The sequence below is a fragment of the Gorilla gorilla genome, chromosome 16 (assembly GCF_029281585.2).
Source record: "Gorilla gorilla gorilla isolate KB3781 chromosome 16, NHGRI_mGorGor1-v2.1_pri, whole genome shotgun sequence".
In the NCBI taxonomy this organism is placed as follows: Eukaryota; Metazoa; Chordata; class Mammalia; order Primates; family Hominidae; genus Gorilla; species Gorilla gorilla.
The window spans coordinates 40,547,280-40,561,443 of record NC_073240.2 but is presented as its reverse complement, the minus strand read 5'-3'; the positions used below and the strand labels follow the sequence as shown (position 1 = coordinate 40,561,443).

The 14,164-nt window shown below is 38.7% G+C and overlaps 1 protein-coding gene across 10 annotated transcripts in view; it reads left to right on the top strand.

Annotated features, from left to right (window-relative positions):
* GPR176 (G protein-coupled receptor 176) overlaps nucleotides 1–14,164 on the top strand; it is a 120,201-nt gene that overhangs the window by 67,087 nt on the left and 38,950 nt on the right. The window contains exon 2 of one of the 10 annotated variants that reach the window (XM_055363359.2): nucleotides 7,369–7,397. The exons of 8 other annotated variants lie outside the window; for them this stretch is intronic. The gene's annotated coding sequence lies outside the window, so the exon portion shown is untranslated. Of the gene's footprint in view, nucleotides 1–7,368; nucleotides 7,398–7,421; nucleotides 7,442–14,164 lie in introns of those variants that run through there. One more of the 10 variants, XM_063698468.1, reaches the window with a different exon arrangement.

Here is a 14,164-nt window from a genome sequence, read left to right as displayed (position 1 = left end):
AGGGACAAAGCTGGAAATCTTTTTTTGGTCTTGGTCTTTAGTCACTATGACGTTATATAAACAAAACATATCTCAGACAAAAGAGATGACTGGAAATGGCAACAAATTCTTCATGTGCTAAAATATATGTTGGGAAAAAAAGTGCTACTCGAAGTCTGTGTTCTGAGAAAACCATTTTGGTGCGTGAAATTGCAGTTGCTATGACAACCAGGGGCTGCAGCCCACTGACTCGCATTTGTGAGGAAAACAAGAGTTGATGTTAATGGATGAGAACCAAGCATTGCCTTAACAGAAAAGACTGAGTTCTGGATGTGTTCATTTAAGCACCAGACCCTCATCATGTGTCTCAGGGCAAATAAGTTTTCTAAGGTCATTCAATGATGTCTAACTAGGTGAAGCATCCTTGTCTGACCTCAGGAAGAAAACACCTACATGAGAACATCAGTTTGAGTGGAAAAAAAATATTTCAAGTAGACAGTTTGTTTACAGCTTCAGGGTAAGCAACCCCATCTTGCTCTGGTATTAAAATTCTTGAAAAAATGATGGAATTGAGAGTTTGTGACTCAGCAGTACTTTCTTGTTTTTGGACTTTTTAGGCTTATGTTTTTTTCATAGATTTTATTCAAAGTACTGTAGCCTGTGTTAAACCTTGAAAGCTCTTCATGTGTAGGGGCAATTAGTTACATCCAAATTTTGAATGTTTTTAAAGAAGAGGATAAACTAATTGAACAATCTCAAATGTTTTAAATCTTAAATCTCAAATGTTTCTGTAGAACAGAATTGTCCTTATCTCAGTAAATGATGGCATTATCTGTCTGACAGTTGTTCAAGTAAGAAACGTAGAGGTCATTTTCAACTTTGTCTTTCGTTCTTCACAGCTAATTTATCAACAAACATTGTTGATTCTGCCTCACTATATGTCCCGTATCTACTTCTCCTTTTTTCAACTTCCAGCATGTTAGTTCTAGCATGGTCATCTCTTGCCTGGATAACTTCGTGTTTTCCTAATAGGTCTTTCTTTTGCCACTATTGTTTTTTGTTTTTTTGTTTTTTTATCATTCATTCTCCCCACAGCTGACAGGATGATTTTTTTATTTTTAAATTAAACATTTTATTTTGAGCTAACTATAGATTGACATGGAGATGTAAGAAATAGTACAGATCCCATGTACTCTTAACCCAATGTCCCCCGATGGTAACATTTTGCATTATTGTAGTACAATATCACAGCCAGGATATTGACATTGATAGGTCAAGACACAGATGTTTCCATCACCACAAGGAGCCTTCTGTTGCCCTTTTATAACCACACCTACTTCCCTTCCACACTACCCTCTCTTTAACCCTCTCCTTAACCCCTAGCAACTACCAATCTGTTCTCCATTTCTATGATTTTTGTCTTTTCAAGAATGTTATATGGATAGAATCATACCATATGTATGTGGAACTTCTAGCATTATTTTGAAAAAGGGTATTGGTAATGGATATCCTTGAATTGTTCCCAGTCCTGGGGAGAAAGCATTCAGTCTTTCACCATCAAGTATAGTCATGTGCTTAGCAAAGTTCAGTCAGCGATGGACCACATATATGATGGTGGCCCCTTTAGACTATAGCTGAAAAAATTTTCATCCCTAGTGACATTGTAGTCATTGTAATGCCATAGTGCAATCACTTTGTTTTTAAAATAAATTTAGTGTAGCCTAAGTATATAATGTTTGTAAAGTCTACAATAAGCGTCATGTCTTAGGCCTTCACATTCACTCACCACTTACCTACTGACTCACCCAGAGAAACTTCTAGTCCTGCAAACTCCATTCGTGGTAAGTGCCCTATACAAGTGTACCATTTTAAAAATCTTTTATACCATATTTTTACCATACCTTTTCCATGTTTAGACATGCAAATATTTACAATTGCCTTCAGTATTCAGTACAGTGACATCCTGTACAGGTTTGTAGCCTAGGGGCAATAGGCTATATCATATAGCCTAGTTGTGTAGTAGACTGTGCCATCTAGGTTTGTGCAAGTATACTCTGTAATGTTACACAGTGATGAAATTACCTATTGGCACCTTTCTCAGAATGAATCTCTGTCATTAAGTGATGCCTGACCGTATAATGTTAGCTATCGGTGTTCTGTAAATGTTTATCACGTTTAGGAAGTTTCCCTCTATTCCCATTTTTCTGAGTTTTTGTATGAATAGGTGTTAAAATTTGTCATGTGCTTTTTCTTCATTGATTGACTTAATTGTGATTTTCTTCTTTAGTGTGTTAATAGAGTAGATTATATTGATTGATTTTCAAATGTTGAAAGCAGGCTTGGGAATGGTGTATAATTATTTTAAAGTATTGTTGAATTCTATTAGCTAATCTTTCATTAAGACTTTTTGTGTAACTATTCATGAGGGATATTGGTCTGTACTCTTTTTTGTACTTTCTTTGAATTTGGTATCAGTGTTATACTAGCCTAATAAAATGATGTGTTCCTTTCTCTTCTGTTTTTTGGAAGAGAGTATGTGGACTTGGTGTTAATTCTTCTTGAAACATTTAGTAGAATTCTCCAGTAACACTATCTGGACCTGTAGATTTCTTTTTGGGGGAAGTGTTTAACATATTAAATTGTCTTGATAGGATTGTTCAAATGATCTGTTTCATATTGAGTGAGCTGTGGTAGCTTATGTTTTTAAGGAATAGTCAAATTTATGTGTGTATGGTTATTTCGTTATTATGCTCTTGATGTCTGCAGGATCCATATGGCTGTCCCGTTTTGTTTCTGCTACTAGTAGCCTGTGTCTTCTCTCTCTTTGTCTTTGTCAATCTTGCTAGGGGATCTATCCATTTCATTGATCTTTTCAAAGGACCAGTTCTTTATTTCACTGATTTTTATCTATTGTTTTTCTGATTTAAATTTCATTGATTTCTACTCTTTATTATTTCCTCTCTTCTGCTTTTTTTTCTTTTTTTTAGGTTTTTTTTTTTTTTTTACTTTGCTTTTTTTAGGTTTTTGAGTTGGGAGCTTATCTGAGACATTTTCTCATTCCTAATTATAAGCTTTTAGTAGTGTAAATTTCTCTCTCGGCACTGCTTTAGCTATGTCCCACAAATTTTGATATGTTGTACATATTTTCATTTTTGTTAAGTTCAACATATTCTTTGACTTATGTTGAAACACCTTTTCAGCGCATGAATAATATAGAAATATGTTGTTTAGCTTTCAAATATTTGAAGATTTTTCTGTTGTCTTTCTTTTACTAATTTCTAGTTTGATTCCATTGTGGTTGGAGAACACACTTTGTATGATTTCAATTTTTAAAAATGTATTAGGGCTATTTTATGGCCATAGATATACTTTATCTTGATATATATCTTGTGGGCATTTGAAAATGATGTATATTCTCCTGTTGCTGGGCGGTATGTTCTATAAATGTCAATTAGATATTGTTGGTTGATGGTGTTGTGGAATTCTTCTCTTTCCTTGTAGATTTTCTGTCTAGTTTTATCAGTTGCTGAAAGAGGGGTGGTTTACATCTCCAACTATAACTGTGGATTTATCTAATTCTGCTTTCAGTTCTAAGTTTTCGCATCACACATTTTGTTGTTTGATGCATATACATTTAGGATTACTGTATCTTCTTATTTGATTGACCCTTTTATCACTATATATGCCTCTCTGTGTATCTGGTAATTTTCTTTGTTCTGAAGTCTATTGATATGGTTTGACTCTGTGTCCTTACCCAAATCTCATGTCGAATTGTAATCTCCAGTGTTGGAAGAGGGGCCTGGTGGGAGGTGATTTAATCATGAAGGTGGTTTGTAATGGTTTAGCACCATCCCCCATGTGCTGTCTTATGATAGAGTTCTCATGAGATCTGGTTGTTTGAAAGTGTGTAGCACCTCCCCCTTTACTCCTTCTCCCACTGACTGTGTAAAGATGTGCCTGCCTCCCCGTCACCTTCTGCCATGATTGTAAGTTTCCTGAGACCTTCCCAGAAGCAGAAGCCTGTACAGGCTGCAGAACTGTGAACCAATTGAACCTCTTTCTTTATAAGTTATCCAGTCTTGGGTAGTTCTTTATAGCAGTGTGAGAATGGACTAATACATCTATTTTATCTGATATTAAGATAACCATGACTTCTTTTTTTTTTTTTTTTTTTGAGACAGAGTCTCGCTTTGTCACCCAGGCTGGAGTGCAGTGGGGTGATCTCGGTTCACTGCAACCTCCACATCCCAGGTTCAAAGAATTCTCATGCCTCAGCCTCCCGAGTAGCTGGGATTACAGGCACATGCTACCATGCCTGGCTAATTTTTGTATTTTTGTAGAGATGGGGTTCCACCATGTTAGCCAGGCTGGTCTTGAACTCCTGACCTTAAGTGAGGCCCTCCTTGGCCTCCCAAAGTGCTGGGATTATAGGTGTGAGCCATTGTGCCCGGCCTCATGAGTTCTTTACGTTTGCATGATACAGCTTTTTCCATCCTTTTACTTTCAACCTGTATATAACATTATATTTGAAGTGAGTCTCTTGGAGATAGCGTGTAGTTGGATCACATTTCTTGATCCCCTCTGTTAATCTCTTTCTTTTAATTGCTGTATTTGGACCATTTGCATTTAATGTGATTATTGATATGTTAGGGCTTAAGTCTGCTATTTTATTTTTTGTTTTCTGTTTATTCTCTCAGTTTTTTATTTCTTTTTCCTGATTTCCTGTGGGTTACTTGAACATTTTCCTAAGAATTCCATTGTTGTTTTTTAATGAACCTCCTATATTGCTTTCTTAGTGGTTGCTCTAGGCAATCTATTAAGCACATATAACTTATCACAGTCTGCTGGTGCCATTGCTTTACCAGTTCTTGGAATAGAAACTTTTTCTCCCTTTATGTCCCTTTACCCGTTCCAGTTTTTTAGTTGTTGTAACTATTTCCTCTATCTGCATTTAGAACCACATTAGACAGTGTTACAATTTTTTGCTTCATTTATTAAACATAATTTAGAAAACTTGAGGAAAAAAATTATATTTTCTGATAATTTTACCATTTCTATTATCTTTCTTTTTCTTTCTGATATCCCAGTATTCCTCCTTTTGTAATTTTCTTTCTAAGAGACTTTTTGAAAAATCCTTTCTTTTAGAGTAGGTCTGCTTCTCCTTCATTCGTGAAGAATATTTTTACTGGATATTCAATTCTGGCTTGAAAACTTTCTTTCAGCACGTGAAAAATGTCGTGTCACTTCTTCCTCACCTGTATGATTTCTAGTGAGAAATCTACTCTCATTCTAGTTTCTTATCCCTTATTGGTAAGATGTCATTTCTCTCATGCTTACTATTTTCAAAAGTTTTTTTCTTTGTATTAGTTTTTATTGCATTGAGTTTTAGTTGGTGTTTTGTGATACCACTATGATAGGAGATGCTTTGTTAGTGTCAACTGAGGATAGATGTTCAGGTTCCCCATCTGGCCTCTGCTGATATGGAAGAGGAGCTGGGTAGCGGTGGCAGTTCTAGCTCTCTGCTAGGCCTCTACTGATGCCTATTACCATCGTTTCTTCAAAGTTAAACTATAAACTAAATTCCTCTCATGGTTAGCTTGGCCTATGCCCAGGAATGAGTGAGGCTAGAAGCAAGTCAGTCATGCTAGACTTCTCTTGCTGTCATAATCTTTGCAAAGGTGGTTTCATCTCTACTTTCAGAGTCTTCTCATGTTTGTTCTATATAATGCCCAGAGTTTTAAATGGTACCTTAGTGGGACAAATAGGGAAAAGTATATCTACTCCATTTTCACAGATGTAGAAGTCCAGAACGATATTTTCAAAAAGTAAAATGTTGCTCTCCTGTTTGAAACCCTTCAGTGGCTTTGATTATACTGAGAGTGAAGGCTCATCTGTGGCCCACAGGGCACAACCTTGTCATAACTTCTTTTCTGTCCTTTGCCTCATGCTTTTCTCCTGTTTTCTCACTTTGCTTCAGGTACATGGGCCTTTTTAAAATTAACATTCTCATCAAAAATACATTAAGACTCTATTATGTTTCAGTTACTGGTCTAGGCCTCAGGTTGTAGGCACAAAGTTCCTGCTCTCTAGAGCTTACGTAGTTTCTGTTTCTAGAACACCAAGCTCATTTATGCTTCAGGGCCTGCGCTTTCTGATACACTGTTTGCCCAGCTCTCTCCCGCTTACTAAGGTCTCAATTCAAATGTCTCCTCAGACAGACCTGCCCTTCCCACCTGCAGCAGGGTTTTCACCCTTGGCTTATATGTTGGAATCACCAGGGGAGCGTTAACATATCCCAAAGCCCAGTTTTACCCCAGACTAAATTAAATCAAGCGTCTGAGTGTGGCCCAGGCATCAGTGTTTTTAAAGCTTTAAAGGGGGTTCCAGTGGACAGCCATGGTACTTAAGAGCCACTTAAGGTTATCTAGTAGTACTGCCCCTCCTTTTCTTTATCTTTTCTTATCACTACCTGAAATTCATTTCTTCATTTGTTAACTCCTTAGTTTTCCTCTATTTTCTAGACCTTATCTAGTAGATAAAGTGAGTTTAAACTCCTTAAATGGAACACTTAGGTTGCTTATTTGCAATAATTGTGTTTCTGCTTTAGATTCTGGAGACTGAGATTTATATGAGAGCAAGGACTTCATGTGAATTGATCTCTGTGAGCTCTTGGTTTAAAGGTACCCCTCAAGGGCTCTGAGTTTTCTGTTTTCGAACCCAACCTTATGGGCCTCAACCTGGGCCTGGCCTAGGTAGGAATAGCCTCTCAGTGAGTGGTGTCCTGGCCAGAATTCTTCTTCCTCCTCTGAGAGCCTTTTGCCTGGCCAAGCCCTGACACCTCTGTCTGAAGTCCCCATGGTGTTGCCTCCCTGGTGCTGGTAACACCTATGCTCTGAGGAGCTGGCTCTTGAGATACGGTTAGAACTGGGAGTAGGGGACCATTTTATCTTGGTTTGCCCTGGATTTTCTTAGTTTCATCCTTGAAAGTCCTACATCCTACTAACTTTCCCAGTGCTGGACAAGCCAGGATGGTTGGTCACCCTAGGAGAGTCTGAGAGTCACCTCAGTACCTTTTCTGGTTGGATGTCAGGAGGGAAGAGGTTGAGGGGACATTTAAGTGGTTCATGATCAGTGTTGGGCTGCCCAGGTTCGATTCTTCAAAGCCTTGTACTGTTGAGGCCTTGTTAGAACGTGTCCTCTGTAAGGCAGCAAACCCAGGAAAAGTATGGGCACTTATGGGGCCTGGATCTATGTAGCCTATAGGTTCTTGCCCCAAATTCTCACCTGATCTATTTTTTTTTTTCAGTAGGCGGTGGGGGCAGATGGGGTTGGGGGCTCCCATTAGGTCCTCGGAACAGATTGAAAGAAGATTTCTTGATCTCTTTTCAGGGGTCCTCTTGGCTGATCCTGTGACTGTGGTGAGAACCGTGGAACACTGTCTGACCGTGGTTTGGATTCTGGGGTAGATGAATAGCTAAACTGATAGCTATATAATGTAGATTGAAGATAAATACATATTTTACAGCAGTATTTCCAGATGTGTGGTTGGAAACTACCTTTTCAAGATCGTCTGGGAGCATATTAAATACAGATTCCTAGGCCAAACCCCCTTAGATTATGAATCAGCATGTTTGAGGTGGGGACCAGGAAACTATATTTTTACAAGCACCCCATGTAATATTCATGAATCCGGACATTTGAGGACCACTGTTCTTGTGGTGATGTCCAGAGGATATCAGGGGAATTTTGTATCTGATTTTAGTTTTTGTTGAAAGGGGCATGGAGAAAACTATTTGGGACTTTGAAGAGTTTTATTTTATATTATTCTACTAATTGTGGGGCATTAAGGTTTGGGTGAGATTTAGAACGCTAGTAGCAATCCTCTTGACACTTTATAAAGCCTGTTCTTTCTACCTTTAGTAGTAGAGAGAGAACTTGGGTGGAAAGTGACAAATAATATTGTCGTAGCAGTTTAACAGATTTTTCTCTAAGCTTTAGAGGCCTCCCCTAGGACTGAAGAGGAAATTAAATGAGGGAAGTGAGTCAAAATCACATAGAAAAGAAGATAGCACTTGTTGCCTGCATTCTGAAAGTGGGATAAATTCCCACGAGATCTTTAAGCTATATTTTGTTGAAGTCAGCATTTTTCTCTGTTAAGTGCACCTGCTGCCATCAAATGTCTAGTATTCTAAAATAATATCTGTTCTAGAGAGAGATTTATTGTATTATAAACCCAGATGACATCTTAGCTGGGAATGTGGCTTTCTTTCCTACCTCAGGCATAGCTATGCCTGTGTAATAATCTCTTACACTGGCAGAGAGTACTATTGATCTGTCAATCAACTGGCATGTTCAACCTCCAGATGCGGGCTCACTTGCAAAATGCAATTCTGGGAGTAGCTGTTTGAGTTATTGTAACTGGGACTGATCTGGGCCTCTTTTGAAGGGTATGCTTCAGTCGATAGCAATTTTCATTGTCGTGGTGTATGGGGTGTGAGTGTCTGGATAATAGGTCTGCAGGATAGTAAAAATAATGATTTTTTCTTGATTATAAGTTACCTTTGAAATACATATGATTGAGGCCATTTTGTACTATCTTTTGTGCCCTACTTGGAGGACATCAGCCTCTTCACATTCTTCTCCCCACTACAAGTATTTCTAGGACTTGCATGGGACATTACACACATGCTCTCAAAAGTCTAGATTCCCACGTGACAGCCACTCTTATTTCCTCTTCTGCTACAACCAGCAGGCTATCATACCATGTCTACTGGCCACCATGACTCTTCCCTCCTGCCCAGTACTCACGCACAAAGCACAAAAGAAAGCTTCCCCCACCACTTTTTTTTTTTTTTAATAGTGTGAATCCAGTGCTGCTTTTAGTGTTGTTGGTGACAGCCTCTTCTCTTTGAGTATGATTCCAAGAAGTTGCTGAGCTGGGGATGAAACCCACAGGGTGATGGCTTTCTGTATTCAGAATCTGAAGTCTGTCCTAGGCAAGTCCTGTCATGCCTGGCTTTCCTTCCTCCAAAGCAAGTTCTCTCTCAGCCCCTTGTACAGACTTTTGGTGGGCCTACCTCACTGTATTAGTCCATTCAGGCTGCTATAACAAAATACCATAAATTAGGTGGCTTGTAAACAACAGAAATTTATTTCTCATAGTTCTAGAGGCACGGAAGTCTAAGATCAAGGCATTGGCAGATTCAGTGTCTGATGAGAGCCCATGTCCTGCTTCATAGATGGCCAGAATGTCTTTTCACTGTGTCTCTTTATGGTGGAAAGGGTAAGGGACCCCTTTTCGGCTTCTTTTTATAAGGGTACTAATCCCATTCATGAGGACTCTGCCCAAATGACCTAATCACCTCTCAAAGGCCCCACCTCCAAATACCTTCACACTGGGTTCTGTGTTTTGGTTCTGTGTCCCCACCCAAATCTCATGTGGAATTATAATCCCAGTGTTGGAGGAGGGGCCTGTTGGGAGGTGATTGGATCATGGGATGGTTTCTAATGCTTTAGCACCATCCCCCTAATGCTGTCTTGTGACAGAGTTCTCCCAAGATCTGGTTGTCTGAAAGAGTGTGCAGCACTCCCCACTTCACTCTCTCTTCCTCTTGCTCCTACCCTGTAAAATATGCTGGCTTCCCCTTTGCCTTCTGCCATGATTGTAAGTTTCCTGAGGCCTCTCCAGCCATGCCTCCTATACAGCCTGTGGAACTTGTGCCAATTAAACCTCTTTTCTTTATAAATTACCCAGTCTCAGGTAGTTCTTGATAGCAGTGTGAGAATGGACTAATAAACTGGGGATTAGGTTTCAACATATGAATTTTTGGGAGAGGGGGACACAGACGTTCAGACTATAGCACTCATCATTAGTGAGATGAGCTCAAAAGGGGCCCCCTCAGTGGGTTCAGTGTAGTCTCCAACTGGGATCCCTACTGAGAGCTTTAATCTTAATGTATTAAGTTGCAAAGCTACCATGTGTGTAGGATTATAACTACTGACTATATGTTGGAGACAAAAAAGCCATTATAATATGTCTGCCAAAGTTTATAAGTAAGCCACATTTGGTCATGTAGCCTCATAAACCTATCATTTTGTCAAAATGATCAGAAGTTATATTAGTTTCCTGGGCTGCTATATCAAAGTACCATAAACTGGGTGGCTTAACACAACAGGAATTTATTATCTCACAGTTCTGTAGGTGAGAAGTCTGAAATCAATGTTGGCAGGACCACGCTGTCCCTGAAACCTGTGGGGGAACCCTTCCTTGCCCATTCCTCACTTCTGGTGGTTTGCTGGCAATTTCTGGCATTCCTCAGCTTATAGATGCATCACTCTAGTCCCGTCTTTACAAGACCTTCTTCCTGTGGGTCTTCCTGTCATCTTCCCTGTGGGTCTTCCTGTCATCTTCCCTGTGTGTGTGTCTGTCTCTGCGGACAAATTTCCCCTTTTTTATAAGGACACCAGTCATATTGGATTAGGGCCCACCATAATTCTCTCATTATTACTTGATTTGCTCTACAAAGACTGTATTTCCAAGCCACATTCTGAGATACTGAGGACTTCAATGTATTTTTTGGGGTGGGGTGGGGTGGGGACACAATTCAACTTATAACAGAAGTGTATGTGAAATGCTCAGCATAGAGCCTCACACCTAGACATCATCAATATGTATTGGTCGTTATTATGAACATTGTCAAGCCTTAATGGGCAAGGGATGGCTAGCTAGCAGGATTCATCCTTAATAATTGCAGCCATATTCACAATCTAGTTATAAGTGTTAAACGATCAACTACAGTTCCTTTCAGGGCTAAGTGGTAGTTGGGTAAAAATGAAGTTTTAAGGACAGCTGCATGAGGACCCAGGGCAGCAGAGAGCTGGGGAAACAACAGGTAATTTTAAGCCAGAGGATCTGGAGTCAAGTTCAGGTTCCATTAATCACTATGTGATCATGTGCAAATCATATGGCTTTCTTTTTCTGTTTCCTCAGGGGGCAACTAGTAATACCTGCCTCAAATTCAGATCAACAAAAATGTATTACCACACATTAAATGATAGGATACATGTAAAATACTTGGTAAATATTAAAATGGATTGCCCTTCCAACTTCCTCATGGGCTATTTTTTTTAAATTTTTTTCTGTGGTTTTATTTCTGTAATATTTTAAGTCAGATTCCTTATTTAAAATCTGAAATGGTTAGATCTGTATTTAAAGTTACAATCGACTTGGTTCTTACATTGACAATGTCAAATATGTCTATCTTACTACCCTTCTTTTTTATTATTGTTATACTTCAAGTTCTAGGGTACATGTGCACAACGTGCAGGTTTGTTACATATGTATACATGTGCCATATTGGTGTGCTGCACCCATTAACTCGTCATTTACATTAGGTATATCTCCTAATGCTATCCCTCTCCCCTACCCCCACCCCATGACAGGCCCTGGTGTGTGATGTTCCCCACCCTGTGTCCAAGTGTTCTCATTGTTCAATTCCCGCCTATGAGTGAGAACATGTGGTGTTTGGTTTTCTGTCCTTGCAATAGTTTGCTGAGAATGATGGTTTCCAGCTTCATCCATGTCCCTACAAAGGACATGAACTCATCCTTTTTTATGGCTGCATAGAATTCCATGGTGTATATGTATCACATTTTCTTAATCCAGTCTATCATTGATGGACATTTGGGTTGTTTCCAGGTCTTTGGCATTGTGAATAGTGCCACAATAAACATACGTGTGCATGTGTCTTTACAGCAGCATGATTTATAATCCTTTGGGTATATACCCAGTCATGGGATTACTGGTTCAAATGGTATTTCTAGTTCCAGATCCTTGAGGAATTGCCACACTGTCTTCCACAATGGTTGAACTAATTTACTCTCCCACCAGTAGTGTGAAAGCATTCCTATTTCTCCACATCCTCTCCAGCATCTGTTGTTTCCTGACTTTTTAATGATTGCCATTCTAGCTGGTGTGAGATAAAATCTCATTGTGGTTTTGATTTGCATTTCTCTAATGACGACCAGTGATGATGAGCTTTTTTTCATATGTTTGTTGGCCACATAAATGTCTTCTTTTGAAAAGTGTCTGTTCATATCCTTCGCCCACTTTTTGATGGGGTTGTTTGATTTTTTTCTTGTAAATTTGTTTGAGTTCTTTATAGATTCTGGATATTAGCCCTTTGTCAGATGGGTAGATTATAAAAATTTTCTCCCATTCTGTAGGTTGCCTGTTCACTCTGATGGTGGTTTCTTTTGCTGTGCAGAAGCTCTTTAGTTTAATTAGATCCCATTTGTCAATTTTGGCTTTTGTTTGCCATTGCTTTTGGTGTTTTAGACATGAAGTCCTTGCCCATGCCTATGTCCGAATGGTATTGCCTAGGTTTTCTTCTAGGGTTTTTATGGTTTTGGGTCTAACATTTAAGCCTTTAATCCATCTTGAATTAATTTTTGTATAAGGTGTGAGGAAGGGATTCATTTTCAGCTTTCTACATATGGCTAGCCAATTTTCGCAGCACCATTTATTAAATAGGGAATCCTTTCCCCATTTCTTGTTTTTGACAGGTTTGTGGAAGATCAGATGGTTGTAGATATGTGGTATTATATCTGAGGGCTCTGTTCTGTTCTATATCTCTGTTTTGGTACCAGTACCAAGCTGTTTTGGTTACTGTAACCTAGTAGTATAGTTTGAAGTCAGGTAGCGTGATGCCTCCAGCTTTGTTCTTTTGGCTTAGGATTGTCTTGGCAATGTGGGCTCTTTTTTGGTTCCATATGAACTTTAAAGTAGTTTTTTCCAATCCTGTGAAGAAAGTCATTGGTAGCTTGATGAGGATGGCACTGAATCTATAAATTACCTTGGGCAGTATGGCCGTTTTCACAATATTGATTCTTCACAGTGCTTGTGATTTTTGCATGTTGATTTTGTATCCTGAGACTTTGCTGAAGTTGCTTATCAGCTTAAGGAGATTTTGGGCTGAGATGTTGGGGTTTTCTAAATATACAATCATGTCATCTGCAAACAGGGACAATTTGACTTCCTCTTTTCCTGATAGAATACCCTTTATTTCTTTCTCCTGCCTGATTGCCCTGGCCAGAACTTCCAACACTATGTTGAATAGGAGTGGTGAGAGAGGGCATCCCTGTTTTGTGCCAGTTTTCGAAGGGAATGCTTCCAGTTTTTGCCCATTCAGTTTGATACTGGCTGTGGGTTTGTCATAAATAGCTCTTATTATTTTGAGATATGTTCCATCAATACCTAGTTTATTCAGAGTTTTTAGCATGAAGGGCTGTTGAATTTTGTCAAAGGCCTTTTCTGCATCTATTGAGATAATCATGTGGTTTTTGTCTTTGGTTCTGTTTATATGCTGGGTTATGTTTATTGATTTGAATATATTGAACCCTCATGGGCTATTAATGTAAAACTTCACATTTTATTAACAATAATTGCTTCTTTAGCTGAAGAAAAAGTATTTTCTTTCTTTAGACTAATTAAGAATCAGTAAGTCATCTTAGAATTTAAAACTTTGAAAATCTTATTTTTTCTTCTTTTAGTCTACAATAGTAAGATGAAGGCTGAGCAGCAAAATACAATGGAATGTTTCAAGTTTTATCTACATTTGATTTAAGCAAATGGGGCATTTATTTTGAGGGAGCATCAGAAGATGAAGTGGAAAAGGTCAGATTACTTAGAGATTCATTTTTTGGCTTTGTAGATTTAATTCTTTAGAGTATCCTACATTTAAATTGTTGCTTTATTGAAAAACCCAGCATATTTATTCATAAATAAAAATATTCAGAATGCAGAAACTTAATGCATCTATGACAACCTAATTTTGTTATAAGTCATTAGTCACTCAATGAGCAAGCACCTTTTTAAAATTATTACAGCAGCTGGTACCTTTTGACTTTTTTTTTTTTTTTTTAATTAATGGAGTTGGGGTGTTGGTATGTTGCCAGGCTGGTCTCGAACTACTGGCCTCAAACTATCCTCCTCCCTCAGCCACCCAAGTGCTGGGATTACAGGCATGAGCCACCATGATTGGCCAGAACAAGCGCATATTAATCAGCTACCATGAGCCAAGCACTATGTTGTACTGTGGTGATGAAAAGACAAAGATAAATACTGTTCTTATCCTTGAAGAGTTAATGAGCTTTTGGAGGAGTTAGTCTTATGATCTTATGAGGG